General features: G+C 31.2%; 2 pseudogenes; both read left to right on the forward strand.

Moving 5' to 3' along the window:
• Positions 1–2531: 2531 nt before the first annotated feature.
• LOC120136748 lies at positions 2532–4164 on the forward strand (annotated as a pseudogene).
• Positions 4165–4233: 69 nt separating this feature from the next.
• On the forward strand, positions 4234–5704 carry LOC120136758 (annotated as a pseudogene).
• The last annotated feature ends 6740 nt before the right edge of the window (positions 5705–12444 follow it).

Here is a 12444-nt window from a genome sequence, read left to right on the forward strand (position 1 = left end):
TTTAGGGACATATTTGTGAAAACAAGTATAATTTGAGCACTTATTTTATATTTAAGCCTTTTATTAATTAGACAAATAGGGTATAAAGAAGTTTATTTTGGGATTTATTACATTTGTAATAGTGACTTGAAACTCGTCCCATTAATGTGACGAATTTATTAAAAAATATTTTTTATTCAAACTTTTTATTCCAATGTGATAAAATTTAATAAAAATAATATATTTTATTAAAACTTATCATTGACAAATTTCTTGAACACTGTAACAAATTTCATAGATTTTAAAATAAACTTCTATATACCTTATTGGACTAATTAATAAAATTGTTTGCACTATTGAGCCTTAAAAAAACCAGATTCAGGAGCCACAGCCCACAATCCTCATCCGGGTAGTCACTTGGGTTGGGGGAAATTTTGTCCATAATTTCTTTAAAGCTTACTATAAAAAATAGGTTTTTAAATTATAATCAAGATTAATTTTTGGGACTTAAAGAATTTTTTCTTAAAAATAAGTGTCTAAAGTTTTTTCGTTATACTTTTAGGTGTCTATTGTTAAAAAAATCGTTAAGTGACACTTGTCATGTCCATATTTTTAAAAAATATAAATGTGATATGTCACTTAACGATTTTTTAAACTATAGACACCTAAAACTTTTTGCATTCTTTAGACACTTATTTTTATATTAAGTATTTTTTTAACAAAGAAAGGTAAATTTCATTTACCCTTCTTTCGATTCATATGAAATGCAAGTGGTCCTCGATGGGTTTGGAAAGAAAATTTTTAATTTTCCGTTGCGTTTTATTCCTCTGAGGTCAGAACTATTTGCCGGAAAAAAGTTAATGTACAAGTGACCATTTTGCTATTTATCGATTAATTTAGTGGCTAAAATGTATCATTTGAAACATTAATGATCAAACTAAAACATACTCAAAATATAATGACCATGAGTGTAGTTTACCAAAAATATTTACCGTTGTAATTTATTTTGATAGGTGAAACAAAGTTACAGATACAACTATAAGGATTACGTGGCCCATAAAAAATAGGTAAACTACAAAAATGGTCTCATGATTATATAGTAATTATTGTTGAGTACTTTAATTATTAAAAATTATAAAATGATCCCACAACCTTATGATGATGTTATGTTAAGTCTTTCAACTATAAAAAGTTATCAAATGGTCACTCAATTATTCATATGTTCTAAACTTATCATTTTTTCTCAAAAAATATACGACTGTCTAAACTGGATGTTAATCTGTTGATTGAGATATGATGAAATATGATCCCAAAATTTTGAGATATATTTTGTGGATCGATTCTCCGCTTATATTTTGACGACGACTTAGTGCTTGAAAACAATGACGATACTAGTGACATCATTAAAATATAATTTTACCATATCTAAATCAGTAGGTTAACGTTCAACTCAGATAATCATCAAAATTTTAATAGAAAAGAACGAATTTGAAACATATGAATTGTCAGATCACTGTTTTTTGTAACTTTCAATAGTCAGAAAACTCGAGAAAACATCACCTTATAATCAAAAGATTATTTTATAATTTTAATAATTAGAAAACTTAATAAAATAACACTATAAAATCGAAATAAATTTCATATACTTTATCCTTAAAAAATAATTAAGTCGATCTCGTAGAGTAGTCATTTGGAAGGCGCAAGTCAGTTATCATTTGTCTTTGTTAGTCTGTCCACGCAACAATACTTCTTTACGATATTATATTTATTTTATAATGAGCAGAGGATTATTTTTTCTTATCATTACATCACATATTTCTTTACAACATTTAATTTAAGATAAGTCTTTTGAATAAATATTTTATAAAATTTCGAAGTGCTAATAAGAAACTCAATCATTGTTCTGAAAAGTATTCATTTAGTTTAGTATAATTATATATAACTTCAATTTTGATTAGATTTACACAAACCATTAATAACATTTTTGATATGATAATATTCTAAATGTATTTATTAAAACATTTATAATTAAGAAATATACAAGTATTTATTCATTTATCTATTTTCACATTTTTATGTTGTTAATTTAACTATTTTTAAAAAATTTAATAAAAATATTTTTCTTTTAAAACCATACGTAACATTACATTTTGGTTATGTTTTGAGCATTCACTATTAAAAAATGCACATAACTGTTGACTTAATGGTGACATGACATTATCTTATGGTGACACATCAATATTACCATTAATTTTTTAAATGACAGGTGATCAAAATCAAACCAAAAGCTAATTTTATATAATATTAATAATTGGTGACTAAAATAAAACCGCATAAATAGATGTTTGACTAAATATGAAGTTTACCCTAAATATGCAAAGCAAGAAAGAAAAGGCTCAATCTTCTAGAAGCAAATTTCTCCAATTCTGCACTTCAAAGCAACAAATCAAAATGTATAAACCAATAAAGCAATCCATTCCCACCCTAAAAAATTCACTCACTAATCACTATTGATTCTGTGTTAGAAACCAATATAATATATATATATATATATGGCTCTCTCTTTCCTTTCCAAACTCTGCATTCTAACATTCAACGCTTCAATTTTGCTAGTTTCATCTCTGGCTCATGATTTCTCCATCGTGGGGTATTCACCAGAGCCCTTGAATTGCAGTGATAAACTTGTTGAGCTCTTTGATTCGTGGGTATCTAAGCATTCCAAATTTTATGAATCCACTGAAGATCGGTTGTTGAGGTTCCAGGTTTTTACCGATAACTTGAAGCACATCGACGAAAGGAACAAGGAACTCAGCAGCTACTGGCTCTGGTTGAACGAGTTCGCTGATTTGACTCACGATGAGTTCAAGAACAAGTACTTAGGACTCAAACCAGATGTTTTCAAAGCCAAGCAATCACCTAGGGAGTTCACTTACAGAGATGATATTGATTTGGCCAAGTCTGGACTGGAGAAAGAAAGGAGCTGTTACACAAGTCAAGAATCAACGTAATTGCGGTAATTTGTTGAACCAGAGGTTGGTAATTGCACTTTTCGTGACAATGTTGGTTTAAAAAAACATGAATGCAGGTAGCTGTTGGGCTTTTTCAGCGGTGGCGGCAGTCGAGGGCGTAAACAAGATCGTAACGGGGAACTTAACTTCCTTGTCCGAACAAAAGCTGATTGACTGTGATACGATTTTCAACAACGGCTGCAATGGAGGCCTGATGGATTACGCATTCGAGTTCATCGTCGCCAATGGTGGACTTCGCAAAGATGAAGACTACCCCTACCTTATGGAGCAAGGCACTTGTGAAGAAAAGGTCATTTTCATGAAAGCTGCGTAACTTGGTTTTCAAGAAAGGGTTGATTGATTAATTATTTCTTTGATTGTTTTATATTCAGGAGGAAATGGAGTTGGTGACCATTAGTGGCTATCGTGACGTGCCTGAAAATGATGAGCAAAGTCTTTTGAAAGCTCTGGCTCATCAACCAGTCAGTGTTGCCATTGAGGCTTCTGGCAGAGATTTTCAATTCTGTAGTGGGGTAAGATTTTTTTTATATATATATTTATATAATAGTATAATGTTATTCTCAAGGTAGTATATGTTTTAAATTTTTTTCTTATTATATTGACAATGCACATGCACAGACACGCTACTCAAACTCGGGTAAAAAAAAGCATTATCTTTTATTTAAATTGGGTTTACAGGGAGTATTCGACGGGAAATGTGGAACTGAGTTAGATCATGGAGTTGCAGCAGTTGGGTATGGAACATCAAAGGGTTCAGATTACATAATCGTAAAGAATTCGTGGGGGCAAACATGGGGAGAAAAAGGGTACATAAGGATGAAGAGGAACACTGGAAAACCTCAAGGCCTTTGTGGTATCAATAAAATGGCTTCTTATCCCACCAAGAGCAACTGAACTCTCACCTCAACATATGGGTTCAAAGAACAAACTTGTTTTTATTTTATCTTCACTTAATAATTTGATTCAACAAAATCATGATTAAGTGATGAGCAAGCAAAAAGAAAACCCATCACAAACCGCGTATATATACATGTTACACACATGTATAAAAAACGAGAAATGGATGTATGTCCTAACGGTCAAAGGGACCCTATTTTCTTTTTTCTGGTTGCATTAGAAGACGAGAAATAGATCTATCTTGACTTTATTTTCACAAACAAATCTAATTATGTTATTAGGATTCTTAATTTAATTTACTCTTTTGTTTTTCTTGTTCTCTCAAGACTTTCCACCTTTCCTGTCTGTCTGTCTGCTACCACCACAAAGCCTTAAACCCTGCTGCTCCTTTCCTCTGTACCAAAATTCAGGCTTCTTCCACTAGAAACAAAACAACAAATGAAATTGGTACAAAAAAAGAGACATACCTTGTTTAATCTGATTTTGGGTGCAACCCCACAATGTGAACAAAGGACTTCCAAATCCTGCCTGTCCCTTTGCTTAACTTCAAAATTATGTACTTGGAATGCGGTTTCCACCTATATTGCCAGTTTTGAGGTCCTTTCCTAAGGGAAGAAGGCTTTCTTTACCCTTCTCACAACAATCCCAAAAAAGGAAAAACCAAAAGCATAACTCAAAAGTTCACTTCTGAGAGAGAGAGGCCTCATTTATCTCAAATGGCTGCCCTTCGACTTCATGTAATCCATTTGATTCTACTGCTAACAAAATCCCAGGCCATTCCCAGTGATGAACAATGGAAGTCAGCTTCTGCAACATATAACAAAGAAACAGAGGGACCCATCATCACAGGTACTTTTTTTTTTTTAGTTTTCCAACAATTCTCTTTCATATTGATTGGCCCTTAATATCAATGGTCTGATCTTGCAGAAGGAGCTTGTGGTTATGGGGACCTTCATAAGGCCAGCTATGGGAAATACAGTGCTGGACTTAGTAAAATGTTGTTCAACAAAGGCAGCAGTCGTGGAGCTTGCTTTGTGGTCAGATGTGTTGACCACATCTTATGGTGTCTCCAAGGAAGCCCCTCCGTTTTGTCCGCCGAATTACGGCCTTTCTTCCGATTACGGCGGTTGGTGTAATTTCCCCAAGGAACACTTTGAGATGTCTGAGGCTGCATTTGCTGAAATTACAGAGAAAAGAGCTGATACTGTGCCTGTTCAGTACAAGAGATAAAAACATGTTCAAATTCAAACTAAACAACACTTTTTTCCACATGAATGAAATAGTGTTTGATGTGCAGGGTGAAGTGTGAAAGGAGGGGTGGGATTAGATTCAGCATGAGGGAGTGCTCACTTCTTTCAGGTGCTGGTTACCAATGTGGGATTGGATGGGGAAGTGGTGGCAGTCAAAGTGAAGGGCTCCAAAACAGGGTGGATACCAATGGCCAGGAACTGGGGACAGAAGTGGCACTGCAACATTAATCTTATCGGACAGCCGCTCTCTTTTGAGGTGACCGCCAGTACCGGACGGACGGTTGCATCTTACGGTGCAGTTCGGTGGCAACTATATATATGTATTGAGATTTTAATGTATTGAAAAGATGGTAAGAGAACCATTGTTTCTGGTAATTTACAGTTGTATATTTATTGAAGAGGTCGTGGGAGATGACAACATCTCCGGTCATGCCATGGATTCGGTATAATAGTCAAAAATAGAAACATGAATAGGTCGTCTCATGGGATGAATACTAAATACGGGTATGTTTTGGATGCTCATGTATTTTTAGTATGTAGCTTAAGAAAAAGGTCGGAGTTTATGGTATAATTATTAGTGAGCAAACTCCATTTTAAAGAAAATGTTAAAAAACCCATTTTAAAGTATTAACCGTTTAACAACATTTACCTGTAAACGTATTTAATTACGAGTTATTCATTATTGCTCTTCCTTGTATAATTTATTAATCGTTTAATATAAAATTTAATATTTTAATCTTAAAATCAAATCCGATTTTAAGAAGCAATTTAACAGTTTTATATTGAATCATGATTAAAATGAAACTGTCTAAAATCTGCCTATATAAAAATTCATTTTGATAGTGTCATAATCATAATTTAATAATTACTACTTCTGCAAAATATCAGTAATATCTAATAATATAAACACTACTCATACTAATTTATCAGAGCAACATAAAATATATTTAATAAATAGATAAGTCAAAAACGATAATACCGTACTGATACTATAATAGGTGCAATGCTCAAAAAGTGATGTATGTTATGCTGTCTACCCCGCTGATTGCTCTTTTCTTTTACCTACGCATGAAAATATTCATATGGTAAGTAACAATTTAATGAGATATTATTTAGAATAAATAAATCACATCGACATAAAAATAATCAAATAAATATTTCTTACAGAAATAATCTTAAAATTATATAAGAACATATAATAAGTTGAACAATTTTTTTTTTCATTGGAAACCTGAAAATATAATTTTAGAACAGTAATACCTATATTCACTGACCAAAACATTTAAAGAAATATTTACTTTCAATGAACTCATCATTCCTGCATATTTAGAATATTTAATAAATAGTACAATGTGCACAATTGAAAATACTAGGTGCATGAGTTAGAACGAGTGTGTACACAATATGCAGTCGTAACTGTCATAACAGAACACACCGTTGATGCCAGAACGCACAAATAGTGCAAGATAAATGTACACAAAGGTACTAGAACACACTTATAGTGCAAAAATACATAATTACTCAACCTCATGGCATGTCAATCGTACCATTAACTCTTAATGCACATACAATGAGCTTATGACTCAAACCAAAATTCAATTGCAATTCAAAGATAACCATATCATAAATAAGAGCGTTTGGGCAGTTCATACCAGAAATCATTTTTAAACCATTTCAAAAAATATTATAAAAGAATAATAAAATTCATATTCAATTTATTTCAAAACATTAAAATAAGTAAGAATGCACTCACCTTATTAGCTTCACTATCAAACCTTTTACGACAATATTTCCTTTTTTTAATCACATACTTTATCCTTTGCCTTCTATTTGTTTTGATCACAGATTTATTGAAATCTAGACAACATCATACAAACAACATAATATGCAAATTATATGTTAGTATTAAATTAGCATATTCAAAATCTAACAATTAAATCCATAATTATACTTCGATACTTATTCAATATAAAAACCGCTTCATTATTTCATAACAACTCCAGCATTTCCAAAATGGTACTTCAATTCCATAAATATTCTTATTTCTCTCCAAACCACTCAATTTCATAAACCTTACAATTTGGTCGTCATTGTTGAATTCTTTTAGAATTCATACGAACTTTTCAATTCTATTCAAAATGGTGCTTCACCATTTCACTTAATTTAAACCCAATACCAAATTTTCCAGCATTGATATAATATAATCAATCAAGTACATTGACTTTTGAAACTTGCAATTCTATCCTCAAAGTTTCCATTATTTTTGAGCTAGCCACTAAACTTTACCAAATTTGCAATTTGGTCCCAAATCAATGTTCCAACATAAATTTCAGCATCCAAATATCAAATTCCAGCATAGTACACTCACAATTAAACATTTATTCATCACTTCATTAAATTTCTAAAAACTTGCAAAATAGGTCCTTTACTTTCACAAGACTTCAAATTAATCCACGTGAACTTCTAAATCTTGTAGAATCATTCTAATACTCAATCTAACCCATAAAACATTTTTATAGAAATTTTCCAACAACTTCTCCTCATAGTTGAAACTTACAATTTAGTTCCCTAATGGTATCCAATTTATTTTTCAAGCTTAATTCATCATCCAACATTTATTTCTAATCAATTCAAACCATTCTCAATCAATCACATAACAAAATAAACCAAATTCAACAATTCCTCATAAAAACCCAAAGTGGGCGAAAGTGTTCAAGTAAGACCCCTAGTTGTTTCTAATTTATTTTCATGCTTGATTTATATTCCATAACACTCATAATATCAAAATTCAACTTCCCCTTCATCCACCAAAACGTCATTCTTGGGGGTGAACTATTCAAGTATGGGGTCAAAAAACCTAACTTTTGAAAATTACCTATGTAATCCCTAAAATTGTCCAAACTTTATACTTTACTGTCAAACTTTCATAATTTACATTTTGGTCACCAACCAAAATTTCGTTGTGTTACGTAAATTGTATATGTTGTGTAAATTTTGTTCATTTAGATTGTGTGCTTGAACTGAAGATAAAAAAATATTAAAGCTAAAGAGAAGCTTAAGGATGAAATATAAAAATTTAAGGAAGTTTGCGAGCTAAAGACACGAGGTGAGTGCATATTTAAATTGTATTTATGTTATCGAGCAAACATTGGCTTGCGATGAGCCAGTGACAGAGTTAATATGATAAAAAATGATTCCTAATGTTGTGCGACCTTGTGATTCATGCATATATGTTCATTTGGTAAGCTAATAGAATTATGGAATAAGCTAAGGTTGCTAATTAGTAAAATCTTCCTAATTTGTGATCTAAACAATAAGTTTATAAAATCACCATAAATTCTATGAAAATTATTAGAGGATTATTTTTATACCGTTGGATTTGTATATCATTCTAGTTTTGTTTAAAATAAACGGCTACTGATTTTGAGGAGTATACAAAAATATATGAATTTTTAATTAAGGATAGGTCAGAAAACAGGGCAGCAGATTCTGCTCAAAATAACTTATGTTAGTCAATTTTGAAAATTCACTATAAATTGTACAAATTGAACTAGAAGAAGTGCCTTATATAATTAGATTTGTATTCGAGTTTAGTTCCCATTGGTATAAATGGAATAATTTTTAAGTGTGTATATTAATACATATTAATATTTATTGAAGGTAGTGCAAACTGCCAAGATAGGAAATTGTGATAAATTTTGGGATCGAACCAAATCGAAAGCAAAGGATCAAGTTAAAGCTTTGAGATGCTTATATTTTTTACTTGTATATATAGTGTCAAAGAGAGTGCAACATATGCATGACATTATACATGGATGTTTTATTCATCATCAGGAAGACTTGCGATGAGTCTACCTTGTTCATATTGGCATGATATTTATGTCATTTACAATATATTTGTCATATTCTAGATATGTCAAAGGTTGAATATAAAATGCATTGATCACTAGTTATTATATATGATGTTTATTATGAATGTTATTTCGGGTATGAATTGCCCAATGTTAAATTATTTTAATATACTTTTCCAAGGATGAAACAAATAACCACAGGCTATAGGCCCAAGTATGTCATTGATAGAAAAAGGTATAGTTGGCATGTCATAGAGTATAGCTACCAGCTGCGTATTCGATTTCACACTAAAGCATACCTAGTGCAGATGGTGGGCAAAACCTTATGTTTCATATTTGGGTTAGCACTAAAGGATACATAGTGCTAATGGTGGGTACGACCTCATGTGTCATATTGGTTAAACACTTCGGTGCATATTTGACTCGTGTACACAGGGTACTCATAGGTTTATATTTGGGCTATGGTTTATTGGTTAATAAATGATAAACAAATGAATAAACTTATGAGCTTATGGAATGAATGACAAGTATATTGGTAAGAAATTTTATATGTGGTTTATATCATGTTCATATTAGTACCATGATTGAAATTACATGTAAAGTGATCATAATGCATTAAATATTGTTACTCATTTACTTTTATGTATTCCATTACCTTGAATATTTCTATTGATTGCCTCACTAAGTGTATACTTAGCGTGTCATAATTTTCACATGTAGGGAAAATATAACAAGAAGAGTAAGGAGCTGAGCTTGACATCAATCATCAAGAAATTTTTACAGGTATCAATAATGACATCCTACTATGTTCTAAATTTTCTAGCTGGCATGTATACGAGTAAGAAATGTTTGTGAATTATATATATGGTTAGTGTAACACCTTACACCCGATTGGACTAAAGTGCTACATTGAGCCACCGAGGTAACCCCGAATTTCAAAACATGTTTATTTTCTTTTCAAACATACTAAATGGTATCATAATAAAACATAATTAACTGTTACAAAAACATTTTATAAAAACCAGAGCTTCGTGACACATCATTTAAAACCAAATTAATGCAACACTGAGTTTAATAGACTGAATACATGAGTAAGGTCCTATGAATACATATGTCAACTAAAGTTATAGTATAGTTCTCTATCAGAGATGCTGGAAGTCTTGATGCGATGGTGCTTCACGAATAACCCAAGCTATTGACATGCCATGTAATGCCCCAAATACTGATATAGGGACTATATTGAAAGTATTCAAAAAATATTAGGATTTATTCTATTAATGAAAAATGAGAATGGTTAGGATTAATGATTAAGACTAAATTGTGACTATGGATTAGTAAGAGGGCATTCTGGTCTTTTATATGAAATAGAATTTAAGTGTATTTTAAAATTGGTATTAAAGATAAAAGGAAAGAGGATTAGGTTTAAAAAATGTTTCTTTCTCCTTCTTCTTCTTCTTTCACCGTAGAAGAGTTCTCTCATAAGCTCAAAGGTAAGTTTTCAATTTAATGGTTTATACCTTCAATTTTTGCTAGTTATTGAATCCTTGTATATGATGGAAGCTTAATGAAGGTTTAGATGGGAATAAAACAAGGAGATAAGGGAAATAAAAGAGATTTTAGAAAATGGGTTTTATAATGATATATTAAAATATGAAGGTTTATTAATGTTTGTTAGTAAAATTGACTTGTCAATAAGGTAAATAAAAGATTAGAAGCATTGGTTGAGTGAAATAACAAGTTAGAAATTGTGGTGTGATTCTTATAAACAAATTTTTTTGAGGAATATTAGATGTTTTAAGTGTTTAAATGAAGGAAAATTAGTTGGGTTAAGTATAGAAATGTTATATAGTATGTTTAGGGGTAAATAAGAGAAAAATTGGCCAAAGTTGGGTAAATTTGGGGTTGAAAACTGGAAAATCTGGGCACAGGTATCGGTACTGATAGAACAGTACCGATACCATAGGTAAAAATTAGGCTAAATCATATGAGAAGGAGCGATACAGATTCAATCAGTATCGGTACCTAATGAAGTGGAATTGATACCAAAGTGAGGGTATCAGTACCGGGTAACATCAAACTTAATTTTGCTATCGATACCATATAGGGGTATCGGTACCATATTATAGTAGTATCAATACCATGGTAAGGGTATTGATACTGGGCCACATCGAATCTAATTTTTGTATTGATACTGGTAGGGGTATCGATACCAAAGTAGGGTAGTATCGATACCATGGTAGGGGTATCGATATTGAAGGGCCAGAAATTTAAAGTTGGGCTGATATTGTTGTAGAAAGGCTAATAATAAGTGTTTTGATTAATGTTTAAGTTATAATTGTTAAGAAATACAATAACAATTGATATTACGCATGTATTTAATGAATGTGGGATAGATCGAAATCAAGCTTCCGAAGCGAGTAAGGCAAAAGGCAAGGGTAAAGTTCAGGAGTAATCATCCTTACTTTTGGACACTTAGCGAGGAAAGCCAGGTGAGTACATTTTATTGTATGCAACCTAGATGAAAATGATTAGCAATTATTTAATATAAATTGTTTAATTGTTAATGTATGTTTTACTGTAATTATTATGTTTTATTGTGTATAATTTCGAGTATGAAAATACAAATGCATATGGGTGCATTATTGGCATGAAAGGATGCCATAGTTGAAATGTATATGGGTACATTATCAACAAAAATGTATACTATGGTTGAAATGTATATGGGTACATTATCAACAGAAAAGTATGCTATAGTTGAAATGCATATGGGTGCATTATCAATAGAAATGTATGCTAGAGTTGAAATGCATATGGGTGCATTATCAACATAAGAGCATGCTAGAGTTGAAATATATATGGGTACACTATCAACAGAAAAGTATACTATGTTTGAATTGTATATGGGTACATTATCAAAAGAAAAGTATACTATAGTTGAAATGCATATGGGTGTGTTATCAATAGAAACATGTTATAGATTAAAGTGTATAATGGTGTATTATAAACATAAATGGATGTTACAAATGAAAAGAAAGAATCATGACAAATGATTAAGATAAATGGAGAATGAAATATGTATAAATACTCAAAGATTATTTATTATTTTATGGCTCACTAAGATATACTTAACGTGTGTATTTCCACGTATAGGTAGCAACAAAATTAATCAAGTAAAGAGTGAAGTCGTAGCAGCATGTATCATTCACCAAGGTTGACTCACCAGTAACAATAAGACGGTAGTAATCCTTTTGTAAACTTATTGGCATGTAATTAAATTTAACATAACATTTTGTAATGTATTTTGATGAATACTTATTTATTATGTTTAATCATGTGAAAATTAAGTTTGCGACAAAATTTTAAAGACTTTACAAAATTTGTAAACTGGATTTAAAGTAATGTGACACTTGTATACGTATACAAAAATGCATATACATA

This window comes from Hibiscus syriacus, unplaced genomic scaffold (genome assembly GCF_006381635.1).
Source record: "Hibiscus syriacus cultivar Baekdansim isolate YM2019G1 unplaced genomic scaffold, ASM638163v2 tig00001869_pilon, whole genome shotgun sequence".
Classification (NCBI taxonomy): domain Eukaryota; kingdom Viridiplantae; phylum Streptophyta; class Magnoliopsida; order Malvales; family Malvaceae; genus Hibiscus; species Hibiscus syriacus.